This window comes from Mastomys coucha, unplaced genomic scaffold, assembly GCF_008632895.1.
Source record: "Mastomys coucha isolate ucsf_1 unplaced genomic scaffold, UCSF_Mcou_1 pScaffold3, whole genome shotgun sequence".
NCBI classification, from domain to species: Eukaryota; Metazoa; Chordata; class Mammalia; order Rodentia; family Muridae; genus Mastomys; species Mastomys coucha.
In genome coordinates this window covers 25,979,452-25,986,002 of record NW_022196909.1, presented here as the reverse complement: position 1 = coordinate 25,986,002, position 6,551 = coordinate 25,979,452, and positions in this window count along the sequence as shown.

Sequence of the window (6,551 nt, the reverse complement as noted above, 5' to 3'; positions counted from 1 at the left end):
TGAGTAAACCGTCAAGAGAAGAAGTCTCGGTGTTCTGTCGTCATTGCTGCTGGTGGGCAGCAGAGGCGCGGAATACAGTAACGATGACGGTTCAAGTTCTGTGGAGAAGGATATTTATTGCTTTCAACATATGCCAACGAGTGGTATAGCTGGATCATGTGATAGATTGATTTTTAGCCTTTGAAAGTTTTCCACACCAGGGTGTCAGTGAAGAGCCTTGCATGCCTGGCATCTGTGGGAGGTTAGTAGCTCCCAGGGTAAAGAGAAATAAAGGTTATCACCAGGCACTTTCTTGCCCTACCTTCGACCATGTGCTTGAATAGACAAAGCTACCATGAGCATCCATCAAAGACTCTGTATTACATCCTGAAATACAGAGTAGGAGTTCAAGGGAAAAGCAGAGGATGTCAACATCAGAGTGGAGAAGGCTCCCTGGAAGGTCCAGGGGTAGCACTGGTTCAGAAAACATATCTTGTTAAGGTCTGTGTGAAAGCTGTGGGTCCAGTATGAATAAGCCCCCTCCAATATCTAAGGTTGATTTAGCACACTTTTGATTTAGTGCAGAAGAAATGAATCAAGGTCAATTGCAGAGTCAGCTCCTTTATGCACTGCTGTGGGAATAATTTAAACACACGACTCAGTTTGCAAATAAAGCAAGTGTGTCACATTCATAAAAGGAAAGTATTGTCCAGACTGATGAAAATGAAATAAAGAAATGTCTCAGTTCTCAAGTTGGAGTATTAATGATTTTTTCTCAGTTGTACATGGTGGTATAACCTGCAAACCCAACATTGAGGAAGATGAGGAAGAGAAGAAGGAGGAGCACAGGGTCCAAGCCAGCCGAGGTACGTAGCAAGACCTTGCCTTCAATAACACGCACACATGCACACGCATGTACACACATGCACACACATGCACACAAAGAACTGTTTACAGTAGGAGTAAGAAACTATAGTTCTAAGACCAAATCAGGCCAGGCTCTTTATGTGTGGCCTGTGAGTGAAGAATGGCTTTTGTATTTGTCATTGTTTTTTAAAAAAAAAAAAAAAAATCAAAGAAATAATACTACAGGACAAGTGAAAATTATATGAAATTCAAATGTCAATGTTGGTAGTGAAGTTCTCTGGTGGCCAAGCCACACCCAATTGTTTACCCATTGTCCCCAGCAGCATTTGGGCTACAATTGCCTGCTCAGCAGCTGGAACAGAAGCCAGCAGTGGTTGTGCTGCTATCCCATAACCAGCAAGTCCAGGGACATGAGCGCAGCACCACAAGCAAGCACCTTTCTGAGTATGAAGATATTTTCAAACAAACACATTTAAATTCTTACTGCAGACCAACATTTACAGACAAACATTTGCAGTCAATTTTGGCTATGGAAAATATCAAGTTTAAGCCCCAAGTAACGGAAACCTCATCTTTTCTCCCCAAGAATTGCTACTTTCTTTTTCATTCATAGACCTGTAGTACAAAAAAAACCCACACTCAAATATTATTTAGAATTAAATTTTTTAAAAACTGGAAATTAAGCTTTCTCCTATTATAAAAGTATTTATATACTATGGATTCACTCGGGCATATACACACATATACAAACACACACACACACACAAAACTGTGTTCTACAACACGGTTTTATACTAGAGGTAAATTTTAGAACTTATTAATTGGTATACATGTATGTGTATGAATAAGCATGTATGTATGTATTATGTACATGTGTGTCATGTGTGTATGCTGTATGTGTTTATGTCTGTGTGTACATATTTGTGTATGCATGTGTCTCTGTGCATGTGTATATGCATGTATATGTCTATGTGTATTTGCATGTTTGTGCATGTGTCTATGCATATACATGTAGTTGTATGTGCACATGCGTGCATACATGTATATGTATGTCTATGTGCATGCTTAGCACATTTCTACTACTTGAAGTAGAAGTGTGGTTTTCTTAGTGATGAAGAGGTCAGTTCAGCACCTTTGGAAAATCCCACCAGACCCCTCCCCTCCTGGAAGAGAAAGGTCATGAAACACTTAAGCGCCCCTCCCCTCTCCTAAGACCATAGGGGTAGGGGGGTGGGGAGGTGGTGGGGTGGGAGGGTTGGGGGTTAGAGGGGACCAACCATCGGCCACCTGTGGGTGGGGGAAGCCTAGAGTACAGTAGACACATTCTGCCGAGCAGACCAACTGTTGGCCACGTACAGACAAGGGAAGCCCTTCCCTAAGGACCAGTCAGTTTAAAAGTCACACTGTTCTGCCAATCACATTGTGCCTAGTTGCTGATGCTCTATTGCACCCCTAGAAACTGTATAAAAACTCACCAAATGGGCTGCAGGGGGGTTTGCCACCTCTCCTTCAGGTGCAGAATGATGACCCCGGCATACTAGAACAATAAATGCCTCTTGCTTTTGCACTGGCTCTGGGTTGTTCACTCGATGGGGGGAGGGGTAAGCTAAGGCTCCTCAGAGTCTTACTGTAGCTTTATGATATGGTCCAAACAATTACTATTATCTTTTTTTATGTAGCGATTTTATGGGTGATGGGAGTTGACAGATGTTCTCTCATTGGGTAGCTCTCTCAGGTTTGGAAGTGTTTATTGTACCACCATAACCATTGCTTAGAGATGAAATATTACACACTTTAAAAACAGCATTGACTCTGGTACAGTATTTTGTCTCAGAGGAAGAAGTTGTTGGGTCCATCCATAAGCCTGCTTCCAAGGAATACAGGTCTGGAAGAGCTAGTAGGTCGATAGTACTAGTGAGCTTCAGCATTCAGCAGGAGTGAACCTGAGTGTTCATTTGACCTTTGGGATGAGTAGTGTTCTTCCAAAGGATGCTGACATCCTGACAGTTAGATCCTGTACATGTTTTCTTACTGGTTTTCTCTGTATCCCAAGCTGACCTTGAACTCGTGATCTTCCTGCCTTAGCTTCCCAAGCCCTGAGATCATACACCTGTGCTACAATGCCTGACTTTGACAATTGTGTCTTGATAGAGGTAATCAACTGAGAGATAGGTTACTGGAGTCTTCTGTCATCTAGTATGACATGTGTTTTTATAAGAAGGGGGAAATTAGAGAGAGGAACACAGAACATAGAGTGTAAAGACATAAGAGAAATGACATCTAAGAGCCGAGAGATACCTGTGGCCACAGAACCTAGAAACAAAGTGCGAACTTGGTTCTTTCTTGTGGTTCTCTGAAGCAACCAGCCCTGCTGACACATTTAGCATGAACTTCTCAGCTTCAGATAAATCAGCAGCTCAGTGTAGGTCTGTTGTCTAAGCCACACAGCCTGTAGCCTCTTTGACACCGTGGACATGCTCTGGGGACAATCTGTGACAGTAAGTTGAAAGGGAGGGTCTGAAAAGTTCTTTCCCTGGGCTGAGCAACCTTAATGAAGCAAGGAAGAATGGCCAGGCATACAGGGGCAGTCTCAGATAGGACCTCTGTGACACTAGGTGACAGCATTGCTCATAAGCGACAGAGACTCCAGTATGCTTCTGACAGTACTTATAAATTACCTGGTACTGTTTAAGAGGCAGCTGGCGGATTACCTGAACAACCTAAATTTTAAAACAAACAAACAAACAAACAAATAAATAAATAAATAAGTATGCTTTCAGCACATATCAGGTTTTGGAAATACATCACACAGTGAAATTTATAGTTGAGAAATTATCCGCATACAGGTTTTGATGTTATGTATGTATAGCCAGTGAAGGCAGTAACAAACAAAATACCCACAGGTCTGGATTGTGAACCCACTCAGACTTACTTCAGGACACGGTGAACTAGCTAGTGGATTTCAGCTGACATACGCCAAGTCCCAAAGATGATCTTTGTCAAAAGCCAACTTTATTGGATTTTGCTAAAAATTACAAAGTTACAGAAATGTATTCCATTGGGAGAGTCTTAAGCTCCCACGAGCCATACCATTTATTCACCAATTTAGTTCATCTCTCTGGCACTAACTGAGACTTCTGAGCACTGCAGGTGTTGACAAACACTGGATGAGGCTCTTGGTTATTCCCGCATCCTCGGATTTGAGTTTCTTTCAGGATTACAGAAGAAACAGCTTTCTGGTATGCCTGTTACAGATATGAAGGAGTGGATTTTCCATATTTTTTTATCCTGCCCTCTCTGTTCAGCTAGGGAGGCTGTCTATTGCCCATCTTGAATGAAATTTAAAATACCCAAAGTCATTTCAATTAGCTATGATACATTTGTAATGTAGTTATGACTAACTTCTAATTTGAACCAATCTTATAGGTCACTTGGAGTTGATAGTTTAGCCACAAATGTGTTTTCAGATGTTTTTCCTGTTTCCAAATATCATGTGAAGTCTACTCATTTGAAGCCCCTAAAATGGCAGGATGTACTAGCAATGAGTTTGAAACCAAAGTTGGCCACAGGCGGCTCATAATCCCTTGCTGGCTGTACAGGACCCCCTGTCTCTGGGAGACAATGCTACTTCTGCCCATGTTATCTCAAGATAACTGCTATCTGTTCTTTCCTTTGGCTAAGATGGAACGGTGACTTACCTGGGACTAGGTATGGTCCAATGAACTTGTCATTGACAGATGTTTCCCTCTCAGTCTCTCCTGCTCCTGTGATTTGATAAAGTGAAACCAAGGGGAAAACACCATTGATACATGATGCAGAGGGGGAAGATGCATACCTCACATGGGCTACTTCAGTTACTGAGAAGTAATAATACACAGAGTCCTCACACTGGTCTTCCCAGTGCTCAGTAGTATCTAAAGCTTTCCCCCAGCCTCGGCTGCTACTTCTCATCTGAGATGGAGTGTGTGGGGAGGGCAGAGAGAGAGAGAATAGGAATGAATATTGTGGGTAGGGGAAGTAACAAGTAATAGAGCAACAAACAGAGCAGTGTGTTCGAGCGTCTTTCCCATAAATTAATAATGAAAGTTCATGAACCAGACCATCTGTCTGACCCTGGCTAGGCACTCGACATGAATTATTTTGTTCAGTTGTGAGTCCTTGAGAGTTTATGAAGAAACTGAGGTTTAGAGAATGTATTGAGTCTCCAGAAACATAGAAGCAATAGGATTTAACCCTCCCCTTCTGTATCCTTTCTCCTCCCCACTCTAACTCCCCTTCCCTCTCTCTACCTCTCTTCCTCTCTTCCCATCTCTTTCCTCTCTTCTTTCTTCCCTCTTTTCACTCTCTAAGTGATTGATGCATAACTGGGAATGGGCAAACACATCTACAGGCCTGGCCCCTGCCATGTCAGCCTTAAGACCTAGATATGAGTTCATGTTGAGGCTGGAGTCCTAAAGGTAGCCCAGAGGCAGTCTTTTGCTCTTACGGCTTTTCTTCAACTGATTGATAGAGACCCATCCCATGAGAGAGGGTGATGTGTTTCATTCAAGACTGCTAACTTAAAGTGTTGGTTATATCAATAGATAAAAAAATAATCCCTTGGGCTGGAGAGATGGCTCATCAGTTAAGAGCACTGACTGCTCTTCTAAAGGTCCTGAGTTCAAATCCTAGCAACCACATGGTGGCTCACAACCATCCGTAATGAGGTCTGACACCCTCCTCTGGTGTGTTTGAAGACAGCTAGAGTGTACTTACATATAATAATAAATAAATCTTTTTAAAAGGAAAAAAAATCCCTTTACAGAATATCAAAGCTGGTGGGTTTTTTGTTGTTGGTTTTTGTTTGTTTGTTTTACCAAGTATCTTTGTCCTGTAGCTTAGCTACATTGACATATCAAATTTACTGTCACTGAGAAGCAAAAGTCACATCACTCAGAGTCAAGATTGGAACTTAGATGGCACACTGGTTGCTAAGGTTGTGTGCGAATGGCTCAGCCTTCCCGCTCCTCTTAGAGGCTCAGCAGTGTAATGCTCACAGTTTCTCCTTTGCCTGCCTCCCAGGAGAGCCATTAAGTCTCAGAAAGTAATGCACATCAGATCTCTTAGTAGGATGGCAGTTCATGAAAGTAACTTTAGCATTTAGATAAGTTTTCACTCTTAACCTTGTTTAAAACAGTATCTTTGTCCTGTCTGTGAGTCTGTATAATTTGCACATCTTTCATCAAGCTTATACTTAGAAAATGACAGGGGGGAGAAGGATAATGAGTTTCTTGTGGCTCTTCAGCGTTCGAAACTAGCTTGTTGTCCCAGGGCAGATTCATTAGATGATTTCCTAAATGGATTCCTCGGTCAACACCTAAGGTGGTACCCACAGGAGTGGTTCCTGACAGTGTTTACTATGTGTGGCAATACTGAGACTAAGGCAGAAGTGGGAACTTTAGAGGAAGGTGATTTCTGGGTGGTTCATACGGGTATGTGCTGCTGGTCCAGGCAGGTAGAGGTGCAAGCCGGAAGTAGATGGCTCAGTGGAAACTATAGTGCCTTGGAGACACTTGCTTTCTGTTTCAGGAGCAAATCATGCATACTTACAGGGCAAGGGAAAAGAGAGCTTCTGCATGATTAAATGTTCTGTTGGTCAGAACTCCAGTTGTAATGTAGAGCCTAGATGGAGAGAGGGGGGCAGGGAGAGAAAGAGAGAAGGGGGA